Source organism: Bidens hawaiensis, unplaced genomic scaffold, assembly GCF_021521415.1.
Source record: "Bidens hawaiensis isolate Kalapana, Puna unplaced genomic scaffold, B.hawaiensis_p1.1 tig00013821_1, whole genome shotgun sequence".
Classification (NCBI taxonomy): domain Eukaryota; kingdom Viridiplantae; phylum Streptophyta; class Magnoliopsida; order Asterales; family Asteraceae; genus Bidens; species Bidens hawaiensis.
In genome coordinates this window covers 161,852-175,596 of record NW_027492182.1, presented here as the reverse complement: position 1 = coordinate 175,596, position 13,745 = coordinate 161,852, and the positions used below count along the sequence as shown (strand labels likewise).

Genomic DNA, 13,745 nt, shown 5'->3' with positions numbered 1-13,745 from the left:
GACACACATGTATATTAATAGTTAAACTACCCGTTTGACCTCTTATTCGTCCTATCACCCGTATAACTATAAGGGCCAGATCACATAGAAAACATGGGTTATTTAAGGCGGCGGCTCCAACCGACCTACACAGTACTTGAAAACTAAAAGAGAGATTAATGTTTACTTTTATTTATTTAGAATAAAGACAGAACATGTTCTTGTTTTCAAACAACTAAAATTTCAAAAACCTCCTCCAATTGACTCCATATTATACAAATGGAAGAAACTTCAATGAGAATCACTCTAACTAACCCCAAGTCTTGCTATAACACCAAGAATCCTCAAGAATTCAAGTTTTTACTATGTTTACCTCCAGCTGTTGATTCCAATATGGAACTGCTAACGAAAAGCTTCGAATTCACTCCAAGAAAGAGGAAATTAGTGATTTTACTTGCTGTTTGTGGGTTATCTAGCTATGGGTTTTATAAACTTTATAACTTGCCTTCTGTTTCAAGACAAAGAAACAGATTAATCAAACTGTTAGCAAGCCTAGTCGCAATTACGGAAGCGTTGTCCGACTCTTCCAAGATTCTCGGTACAGTTTCTAAAGACTTGAAAGGATTCTTAGCATCAGATCATGACCAAATTCCAAACAGTCTGAAACAGTTGTCCAAAATCACAAGCTCACATGAGTTTTCGGACTCGTTAACATGCGTTTTCGAGGCTGCGACACTCGGAGTTGTTCAAGGTTGTCAAGAAGAACAGAAAGTTGAGAACTCGAGTTTTTCGGGGTTTAAAGATCAAGTGATGGATAAACTGATAACTAAATCTGGGACCGGATTCGTGTCGGTTGTTGTTGGAAGCTTTGCAAGGAATCTTGTGTTGGGGTTTGACTCAAATGGAAGTTATGAGTTGGTTGATGTTTTGAGTAATAATAAGGTGAAAATTGTTATGGGTGATTTGATCAAGACATTTGTGAGCTCCGCAGTTGCTGTGTATCTTGATAGACAGACGGGTACGAATGTTTATGATGGCGTGTTTTCTGGGATGATTGATCCTAAACATGAAAAACAGGTTAAGGATATTGTGGTGTATGTTTGTAGTGGAGCTGTTGAAACTTTGGTTAAAACTTCTCATCAGGTATTAACATCATAATTAATGTTGTATTGTTATGTGTTAGATGTTAGATTTTGAATGTTGATTCATGTGTTCATATTGTGATCCAAGTAGTTATGGTACATGTTAGTTAGATTTTGATCCATAGTTCATACTAGGAATAAATATAAGATAGATCTAGACAGCTATTGGAAGTTGGAACCAAGACAAAGTCTACTACACACAGACAAGTTTTATAATAGGTTCATAATAGAATAATTCAAGTAGGGGTGGATCAATGTTGAACAATTGTACATGAAGACCATACCTACATGGCTACATATAATACCTTGAATAGTATATAGTTAAAGATTAATATTCTTAGTTTTATTGTGCTAATTAAAAAGTAATTTAGCAAATAATTGACGAAAGTATAGCCTTTAAAAACACAAGAGTTGGAAGATCTTGGATTCAAGTTTCCCAGATGACAGAAATTCGTCGTTCGAAGTAGACTAGTTGGATGTTTAATGTGTTATATTGTTGTGTTTCTCACATAACTTTGGGGTAATTGAAGAGTTGATGGCTTAAACGTGGGCTTGTTGCCGGGCTGTTGCTTTGATTCACGGATTGCTGTAGGACATCGGTAACATTTTATAGAAATATATTAATAAAGCAAACAAAGATACTCTCTTTGTATCATTGGGAAATCGTAGTATATATACGGTATGCACATCTAAACAAGAATAACAGGAAAAAAAAACACAACATAAACATATGACTTGATTCATACCAAAGTCCTTAACTTGTGCTCTTTGGGCAAATTAATAATTCATTTATTAGTAATAAATCTATCTATATCTATAATATATATAAAAGAAAACCCAAAAATCCTATGTGTCGCGATGTGGTCGCTCCCCTTTTTATGGAAACCACCAGATTTCTTGATTTTTAAATGGAGACCTCTCATTGATTTAACCCAAATTCATGGGTATGGGTCTCACCAAACCCAGATAGCTCTTAAACGGGTTATAACATCTCATTAAATTAAAAATAATCTCATCAAATATTTGTTATGAAAATCCTATAAAATAAGAATATACTAAAAATTAATATCCTATTTTATTTTAAAAAAAGATATTATTTATAATTAAGAAACAATATTTTATATAATAAAGAAAATAAACGGGTAATGGGATCACCAAACCCAGATAGCTTTTAAACCGGATTATAACATATCATTTATTTGTGAAACCATTTCATCTCAAACCTCAAGTATATTAATTATTAACTTTTTTACAATAAATAAAATTAAAATCTAAATATAAATATATAAATATTAAAAACGAATAATGTAAAACAACCCCCGTAATACGGGGATAAAATCTAGTACTTATATATATTATTATTCGTCCAAAATTTCCAACAATTGCTTCATTAGAAGTCATGGCAAGTGGTATTAAAGGGAGTAGAGAGGGTGAATTGAGATGCACATAATTAATTCTAAATGTATTTCTCATCTCGCCTTAGGTTATATTTTTCATCATAACTAGAGTTTCATCATGTTGATTTCTGTATAATTGTTTTGCTCTTGGTGGTTCGGGGTGTATTTTATTTATTTCTTAGCGAGACTATTGGTTGTTGCGCTAATGATTTGGATTCCATTGTTCATTCGTTCTAGTTTTGTATTCCTTCATTCTTGTAATGTTCTTGAGTAAAACAATTGTGGTTTGGGATTAATACAGTAGAAACTCCATAAAAAAATACACTTGGGACCACCAAAATTTATTAATTAATCGATAAATTAATAATTATTAATTTATATATTAATTAATATTTTATTAATTTATAGTAGAATGTTTTGACTCACCCAGAAGAAAATGTAGTTGCACAGTTGTTGATTGATGAAGAAATTATTGAAAGCACTATTGGAATTAATAAAGATGATATCGATGAAGAAGATGATGAAAGTTCTACAATGGAGCCCCCTTCGCGAAACGAAGCTATTAAAGCGGCAATCACATTGAACAATTTCTTGTTGAGCTATGAGAAAACAACACTAGAAGTTCTTACCATGCTAAGGAAAATTAGAGACAAGATTCAAGGGGAAATTGATTTCAACAAAAAACAAAAGACAATTGAGTCATTTTTCAAGAAACCTTCATAAATCATTCATGTAATATGCTATATATAAGGAATTATTAATTTATATTTTATATGGGGTCTAAAGAAATTATCAAAAATGTATTATCTTATAATTTTAGCGAATTATTAATTTAGCACCCTATCCCCGAGTCGGGACCGGCAAAAAATATTATCTTGGAGAGTTTATTAAATAATCGAGTATTAATTTATCGAGTTTCTACTGTAGTGTGGGATTCTATGTTATTGACGATTTTGTCGTTTTCAGCTGGTTTGGTTCAGTTTTAATAGGTTTCAGCCCTACTATTTGGGTTGGCACCAGCTTTGGTTATTGTCAAAGCAGTTTCTAATCGATTCTGACTCTGAATTAGAAACCTTTCCTGGTTCCTAATAGGTTCTAGTTATCAACTCCAGTTTCCAAACCGGTTCTTTTTACTCCTCTAGTCATGACTCTAAAACAGGTCAAAGTAGAAGTGTACAAAACCGGTTTTCAACCCAAATCGAACCGGTTTATAAACCAAACAAGTTTGGTCAACGGATGGTCAAAACTGGTTTGACTCAAATCGGTTTAGAAGCAAGATAGGCTGGCCTGGTCACGTCGGTTCGATCCAGTTTATAAACCGGTTTTAACCGGTTTTCCTCAAACCGGTTCGGTTTTAAAACTGGTTTAGTAGATCTTAAGGAGAACCGGTCTTGAAACTGGCTGTTTGGGTCGGTTTGAGAACCGGTTTGGGTGAAACCAGTTTCTAAACCCAAACCGGTTCGTTTCAGTTTACCTAAAACCGGTCCCAAACCGGTTTTTTTTACACCTCTAGGTTAAAGCGAAAAAACTACGAAATATTAATTTGTGTTTGGTGGGCCGAGAGCCCAAAATATAGAGACCGTGAATAAGGATTTGATTTGAGCATAGTATTTATTGAAATTAATATTTTCCAAGCAATGCTTTAAAAACCGATATTTTACTCATATAAGATTGGGTTAAAAAATGGTATAATCGGTTAAATCGGGTTGTATCGAAAGGTTTAACCGGATTGAATAATTTATCATGTAATTTCATATAAATGCAACTTTAATTAAAAAAATAGCCAAAAGTACATGAATTCATAATAAAAAAATAATCCAAAAGATAATCCATAATAAAATAATTCAAAAGTAATTGATTTTTAAAGAGTTTTTTTTAAATAAAAGTGTGCAATAGGTTTATTACATCGTTTACTGGTTTACTCGTTTTAATTTTATCTACTAAGCTAAAAGTCATTTTAAAAAAATGCGGGCCGCAAAAAATATCAAAAATATTGGGCTTAAAGCCGGTAGTTTTAAAAAACCCCGCAGTTTGACACTCTATTAACCCGCTTAAAATACAGGGATTTAAATATCGGCTACCTGTTCAAAACTCAGTACAACCAGCTCAACCGATCGGTACAAACCGGTTTTTAAAACATTGGGTTCAAGGATTCTAGTTTTGTTGATAACGTAACAAATTTCAAACTAAAATGACAATAATCATAGGCATCGTTAAGAATAAATTTTAATTTACTTAATAGGATGGTTAAATCATGGCTAGATCGTTTATGTTTTATATATCGTTCTAGTATTTTAAGTTGTTGAATAGAATCATGTACCGATATTTATTTTCATATTAGGATTTTTATTATTGCTCAAATATCTGTATTTACATTAAGGATTCTTATATTCTCAACCTAAATTCGATTTTTATTATTTATATAGTATATACTTCAATGTGTTGGTCATACAATTAAACTACTAAACACGTCACGCTATGTAAATTGAGGATCCATGTCGGTTAGGCCTCTTACTAACTCAGCATAAGATTGTCAAAACAGTTTCTCATTCACAATACATACAATACATGTGGTTTATATGAGATTTCCCTTCTTTTTGTATTGTAGAGTTTAAGAAGTAACATGTATAATGTATAATGTTATTTAAATTCTCTTCATTTAATTAATTATGGTGTGTGTAAGACTGTAAGCCAAGGTATAGGCATTTAGCGCCCTCTTCTTTTCAAAATTATCTTTTTCTAACGCTTATTTAATCCTAAATCTATCAAACACGTATATTGAGTCATTGAGGGGTTGAAATCAAAGAGAGGAGCACCAATTACACTATCAGATATCATTGGTATTTTTCTTTTCAAAATTATTTGTTTAAATTATTTTTTTCTTTATTTGGTCTATACATATTATATTCTTTCTTTCCTTTTTTCTTTTCTAATTATTGGTGATTAACATGTTACTCGATTGTAGTCAAGTGGGAATTAAAAGTATATCATTGGGTGAAAAGTTCAAAGGCTGTAGCATTTCACTAACTATGGACTCTAAATTTCACCAAACGTCTGCCATGCTCAATCGATTTTACTCTTTGTTTAACATACAAAGCTCAGTGCAACGTACAGGTCCTTCGACCAAGTTGCATGTTTAAAGTAAATCTTCCTTCGATGTAATGATTTTAACTAAAATTCCATTAAAGATAACTTAACATCCATAGACAAACACATATACATATATGTGTATTGTTTGAATTATATTTTGCATAATCATGTGTATTGTTTAGATCCCACTGACTTTAATCACATTTAGATTTGCAGAGGGGGATAGCCAGGGCACCATTATAGCACTCACATGGGTGCCCTATTCTAGTACAACAAGACCAACCTCTTTTACCACAAGGAGTGCCTTCATAACATGGCCATTGTTCATCTGGTTTTGTTATCTCATTGACTTCATTTGTGAAACCTGTATATTAAAATAAAATTTACTGTCATTTTAATATATTCCTATACTTTTGATTTAAAAGTGTAAAATCACTATTCGTTATCCATCTATAAAAATTTATTGTTGCACTACGTAATATCTGTAACTAAAAAATATGCAACATATGATAATCACGGTTAAAAAGCTAAAAAGTGATCAATGAAAGAAAGGACTAGCTAACTAGGAAATATATTACTAGAAACCTGTAGCCACAAGGATCAAAGTGGTAACAAGAAAAAGAGTATGCATAAGCTTGTTCTTCATCATAATTTCTTTGAAGCATGAATTTAATGCTTAATTACAAAGAAATTGTAGGACATGGGTCACGATTTTAATATCAATAAAATAAATAAATAATCTCTTTATACAAATTTAGGAAATTGTAGTACATATACCGTATACAAATTTAATCGAGAATAACAACAAATATAACACACACACACACACACACACACACACACACACATATATATATATATATATATATGTCTTGATTCATACCGAAGTCCCTAACTTGTGCTCGAACACCAAATTCTTTGATGAGTTGAAACTGGACAGCAGTCGAGTTGTTCATCGTGTTGAAATCGTACCGGAACCGCTCTCTTATCGCCTAGTTCGTGTTGACAGAGACCCGAGCATCATCACCGAGTCATGTCTTCTTGTTCGGTTGGTGAACCTGTCTTGACCACCCGAAGCCATCTAGCTGCAAAACTGAACAAACTGTGGTTCCCGGTTGTGGCTGAGGATTTATGTAAAACAGAGGTCCCTTAAAACAGATTTCGAGCCACCTTTGCGAGCCCGTCTGTTTCCCAGGGTACAACAGCCAAAGCAGTATGTACTGCCGGGATTACCCAAGTACTCGAACCATATTTGTAACGTGAGTTCGGGATCATGAGAGTTGGAATTAAGAACATGAACTGGTTTGACGTTGTGTGGTCAGGTCGAGTGTGTATACGTGATGTGACTTATCCGGGTTTCGGTGTTCGGTGTCCAAATTTGCTCACCCGAGCTTTCTATATATAGCAACTCATGTGATGAGTCACTGGACACGTGGCAGCGTGTGGTGTGCAGACCACCAGAAGATGACACCTAGCATGCTGACTCACCTTCAGTCACGACACATGGCATGTTGTGGCACACTGACTCCTTGGTCGCAACACAGGGCAAGCTGACTCATCAAATCAACCAACACTTGTCACAAGGTCGTTCCTCACATCGACACTTGTCGTAGCACCTGGTCCAACCACCAAAAATACTAACGCGGCTTTCAAACGTTCTACCAATGTTCAAGTTCTCAACTACACACTTTAGAGTATCGATATCGCATTCATCTTTATTCTTTGGGCACGTTACTAATTTATTTATTTATTAGTAACAAGTACTAATAAATATTAATTGTTGTCCAAAATTTCCAACAAAAACTACTACAATTTATAACAAATTTCGAACACCAAAAGTGAATTTATAAGCTACACAATTGTGTGCAAAACATTAATACATGCATGCAGGTTGTATGATCAAATAAAAATATTATTATTAAATTTTTATTATAATCGTGTTGTCGAGGCTACAATACTAGATAGTTTTTACTAGAAGATGAAACCACTTTAAAAAGAAGCCACTTTAACTTTCTTTATTTACGAAACTTTAGGCTCGGTTTCTTTAATATCTATCAGTCTCAGCTCATTTGACTTACAAGAGGTCGAGCTTAAAGGTCGAGCTCAACCCATTAGTAGTTTTTCAGGTTTGAGCTCAGTTAGTTTCCCATGCTATTTCTAAAAGGATAAATATATAATATAATAAAATACTCACACTAAACTCGTAAGTTCTAATGTCGCTCTTAACACCAAGAAAACCAATGGCGGTCTCATTCTTTTCCGACCCACACTTAATGTCTGCTCGACAGCCAACATCTAAACCGAGTCATTGCACCAACAATCTATCACACAAACAATATTAAATATATATAATCAGTTTATAAAACATAAGAAATAATAGCAACAAAAAGTTATGATGTGCGTCACCATTAATCAAATAAACCGTTCATAATATCTCATATATGTTTTTTTTTAAACTGAGATAAACTATAAAACAGTAAGCTGCCTAACATAACCGTAACTTAGAAACTAACTATTTAAATTCGTTTAAGTTCGTGCATATGCATTCACTTATTGTTTATTTAATAAAAGGAACATGAACAAAAGTTTTTGTTAATTCAGTTAAAACAAAGTCTCATTTATTGCATTAATTATAGTTTGTTATGGTATCTAATAACCAATTTTAAAACTGAAAAAAAAAGTGTTTATCAGTTAGCCTACCCAACTCAATACATTTGTGCCCGTTTATAAACTAAGAAAAACATAAACAGCAGATCATTAAGCTGGCAAATTCCCCCGTTAAACCATAATTTTTTTAATAAACCACTTAAACCTACTTACTAAACAGACCAACTTTAACTACTAATAAATTTGATGTTATATCATAAACTATCAAACAAGTGATTATCAACTTCAACTCCAAGCAACCTAATCACATAATCCAGATACAAATTTTTAAACCAATTTCTATCACATCGAATTCATTACAAATTATTCAGTTACATACAATAAAAATCTCCATTAAAATTATGCAGCTGAATGCTCATTATGAAACAAATCTGGGACATATTGGACACACAAATATTGGACATGCCGAATTTCAATATCTTCGTGTTCCGTAAAATAATAACTAAATCCTTAACATAAAACACTGCTAGAAATATGCAGTCTAACAGACCTCAAAATCAAGCAGAGTAGAATCCTTTTCACAGAGTAAAGATGCGTTTAGTAGGTTGTGAAGACTACTACATGTAGCCAAAAAGCAGTTTTTATGGTCTCTTTCGTACCTGAATAACATAGAAGAAAAAATGTATTCGTCATCAATATCTCAAGTCTCAACTCTTCAATGACAGATATCCGAGCCTAATGTACAAGTTAATTTAGCTTGAGAAGTGGAAAAATACTTTAGCATGTAAACTCATTCCAGTTCAGCGCTGCTGATGATATCAGAAAACCTACAGTTCTTGTGTCGATCATCCGAATCTCATTATTATCGTTCCAGGAGTTACAAACAGTTGCATGCAGGATGTTTTGTTTTCTCATCGCTTTGGTCTCACGACTCTCATTATTATCGTCGTTGCTTCAACTCTACAGTTCATCCGAATCTCCGGTTTTTGGCTGTCCTACGTCGAAATCAGACACCAGACAGTTTGTTCGGAATTGTGGTTTGGTCATGACAGACTAACTTTTTGCCACCGGTATGTGTTTCTTAATTGATTAAGTTTGATTTAGGGATTATTTGTTCGTTCAAGATGTCAATTACTTTCTGTTGTTTAACCATCAATCGATTGGTATGTGTTTATGGTTTGATTGGTTCTGTAGTAGGTTGTTCAAATTTAGGCCGGATTGGTTGTATAGTTTTATCTAAATTAATTATTGCATACTTCGAATATGCTTAGTGTTAGTAACATTGTTTTTAGTATTGCTTTAAAATAGAAGTTTAACAAGCGAAATATACTTTGGTTCAGATTAGAATCAAACCTTTTCATTTGAATATACTAATGTCTAATTAACTGCCAATTATTGTCCGTTGACCCGTCATGCAATTTATAGCTGCCATAGCTTTAGTTTACTCAAACTGATAGCCTGATCAGTTCGGAATCATGATTGTGATGTATATGATTTTGTGTCTCTATGGTGCATGATGCATTTTGCTTTGTTGTTTGTTGATGGTATGCTTTATTGTTAACCATTTGTTGTATTTTGACAACCTTCGCTGGGTGTTTATGTTGTCCTCTATATATAGTGCAAGCTACGTGTTTATGTTTTGGTGTGTTTCCGTATCAACAGGTCTGATACGTAATTTAGGATATATCATGGTCTTATCGAGCATTGGCTACAGATTTTTATAAGCAAATTCAAAATCAACAGTAGCAAGTTTGGTTTTTTCAGATTTTGTAAACGGGTCATCATATACTATGCTAGCTAACATATTTGGTGATCACAATATTTGGATGCAACAAGTTTGCACTAGAAAAGAAATAACATTGACCTGCAAGTGTTAAAGCCACAAGGGTAATCTAGGCATTTTTTAAATTAAAAGTGCAAATGCATATATATTTTTCTACTATTACTTTTTCATGCTCTCTTAGTTAATATTGTAATTAACTGCATATTTTACTTTCTTTGTATTGTAAATCTTGAAATTAAAGTTTTAGATCTTAGGGGTAATTTTGGAACAAGTATAATACAATATTGAAAGGGGTCAAGTGTTATCTCAGGCACGGGTCAAAAATGAGCATTTTAGTGTTAAAAATTTCTATACATGTCAAATTTGTGCAAAGGGGTAGAAATTTGCACAATTTGGAATCGAACTTTTGAGTTATGGGTAACTTTGACTAAGTGAAAGTCAAATGAGCCAGTTTTTTTTATACTTTGATCCATTCCCACTTTGGCGTGGTGATAGTGATAAGGTGGTTATGCTATAGAATAGGAGGTCAAGGTTTACTCGCTGTAGAGTGTAATATTTACCTGGTCAAAAAAACACTTTTTTTTACATTTTGAATTCGGGTCGGTCCAACTATTGTATTGCTATGAGATTTATATGATCAATACATCATTCCATGTTCTCTTTTACTTCATAGTTGGCAATGCTAATTGCTAGAGAAGTAGGGTTAGCTTGCTGAATGAACGTAGGCGATAGTAGTTGGTGGACGCTATTTATTTGGTGGAGTCTCATGGGTACCATCTACTGAAATGGATAGAAGTGCTCCTTATCAAATTGGGTAGTGCTTTAAGTTTTCTTTATATGTTTACAAGTATGACAGTAATTATGACGAACTCCATACTACAAGCAACATTAGAGAAATTGGGAGTGTTAAACGTGTGAACAACAATAGCACGACTCGTATATATGTTCTTTAAAATCTTTATTTTATTTTGTTATTTTTTTAAAATCTTTTTTCACATATTCGTTCTTTAAATTTACATTTTTTTAAAAACAAAGCAAATTTGTGTTAAACTAAATTTTAGTTATAAAATCATTAACACTTTTTTTAGTTTTAAATTTTGATACGAGATACCCGATGGCCAATTTAAGTTATTACATAAAACAATTCTTGATAATAATAATAATAATAATAAATGAGTTAAAAAGGTAGCCAAATAAGTTATAAAAGCAACCATTACTTATGTTCTTTGTTTTGTAATTTCATATACACGTGTTTAGTGTTCCTTTATATAATGCAGATCGAAGACCAGATTTATATGAAGAAGACTTGTTGCCAAAGACAATATGAAGATATGATACTAATTCAAAGTTTATTTCAAAGCTGAAACTGATGCCTAGCGCTAGGACATGAAGTAGATCGAGGTAAAGGTATTGTTTTTAAGCAATCAAGTCGATTCATATATACCGTGCATGTCACGCGATCATATTATTTTTCTTGATTAGTGATTTTTCAAGGTATTTGATAATAAAGACTATGCATTAGGTTATTAAATTTGATGAAAAAAAGATTTGTTGTTTGTAGTTGTAAATTGTAATTGTTACATTATCAAATATAATATGTATATATATTTACTATAATTTTTCTTAAGTTAATCATTTTTATACTCAATCCCGTATAATATACCGGCTTATAACCTAGTATAGTAAATATTGTATTTAATTAAATCTTATAGAATTATAATATAGTTATTTAATAATAAACTAGATATGAATAACAAAAGTGAATGGCATCAAATTCAGTGAGTGCCACGTTGTTTGTATAAAACTAGTAAATCACCCTGGCGTGTTGTGTCGGGATTGATCAGATCTACCTATATTTTAATAAAGTAAAATAATTGTGTATACTTATCATCTTTTGGTTAACTCTCACAATTTTTTCCCTCCAAAACTATATATGTAATAGATCACTAATTATTCACGTTCCTTTTATACTCTATTTATATCATATCTATATATTTTTATAAATATAAATATTAACATATTATTTTACTATACATATCAAAATACTTGGTGAATTTCAAAAATCAACAACAAATTATGTTTCCCCAAAAATTAAAAAGAATACAATTTCAAATGTTATCATTCACATATTGTAATATGTATATTGTAGAAGATTGTAAAGAAAACCAAAAACTTAAATATGCTTTCATTTTACAAAGTGATTTTTTAATCATTAAATTATGAATATATGCTTAAAAGTTGATCATTTTTTTAAATCAATCCATTAATCTATTATTATTATTATTATTATTATTATTGTAAATTGTCATATAAATTTATAAATTATAAATATATGCTTAAAATCTGTCCATTTATTTTTTCGGTTAATTTAGTAAACTATATATATGTTAAAATGTAAGGATATTATATACGAATCACTTTCAGACATAACAAAGTTTATCTTACTTAATTTCTTAGTTTCTTTTTTATCAACGATTGTTTTGGGTTTTTTGTGGAACTTTAATTTGAATTTATGGGTCAAAAGTAGGTAAATAGATTGTTTACTACAAGTTAACTACACTTAGGTCAAAATTTGTTATGGGTAAAAAATGAAAATTTTAAGTATTTTTAAAAGTTTGAGAATGCAAATAGATTTATCGTCAAATTTGTTATGAATTCAAAGTGTTGACTTGAAAATGTCAAAAGGATGAAAGCTAGAATTTCAAATATGATTCGGGGTTCAAATTTATTTTTAAGAGCATTTTTTGAAATATTCAAAAGATTCGAGATTTGGCAAATTGACTATTTTTCCCTCGAATATTAAAATTTAAGAAAAGATGACGAACACTTTCAACATGCCACCCCCATGCTATCAATGCTTCTAACTTTTATCAAATTTGAAATATTTATGTCAGCATTAACTTTTCCTTCAATGGTGATCAAAACATTATATGGGAAACATGTTATGCAAAATTATGCTCAAATGAAACAAAATATTCACAAAATTGAACGGGTTAACATGTTATTTTTTATGTCGTCTTTATGACAAAGTGGAGAAGCCCTCTGAAACTTATCAAAATCTTTTTTATAGTGTAGCTCAGAAAAACAAAGTTCTTGAAGTACATCCGTCGTTACAATTTAATGTTTTCATTTCCTTTTATGGGTGGTAAATTGATAAATATATCAATAAAGGTAACGCTCCTTTTGTATTTAGGCTGAGTGGTTAGAACTACTATCGTATGAGAAGTCTTATTTCCGAAATTGGTTCATAATCAAAATTCTTTCAATTTTACATATATGACATTAAGAATGAAATTTTCAATAGAAAGAAGCATTCTTGGGTATGTTTTTGTACGAGCATTTTTTTTATTAAGTTTATTTAAAAAATCATTTTGTAATATAAATAAAATCAATTTATGTACACATAGTATAGATAAAAGCATAGATGTAATACATTTTTTCATTTATGCTATGTAATTATTTGATTTACTTGTAATTTTATAATTTGAATTATCCCGTGTGTGACACGGGCTCTAAAACTAGTATACTTATATAGGTGTTACGTTATCCTAAATCTTAAGATGCAAGTGTTAAAACAAATAAAATATTTAAAAACGATGTTTATTTGGTCGTTAAAACCCTAACGTTGGTAAACCCGAGCATTGTCAATACCCTACGTTGTGTTGGTCGGTTTCAGTTACGGCACAGTTTAAACAATGTTGGTAAAACCTAAACATTAAAACCCAAAAAATAAATGCACTAAATTAA

At 31.5% G+C, this 13,745-nt stretch overlaps 1 pseudogene; it reads left to right on the top strand.

Moving 5' to 3' along the window:
• The first annotated feature begins 372 nt into the window (after positions 1-372).
• Positions 373-1,212, top strand: LOC143545093 (protein PHLOEM PROTEIN 2-LIKE A10 pseudogene; annotated as a pseudogene).
• The last annotated feature ends 12,533 nt before the right edge of the window (positions 1,213-13,745 follow it).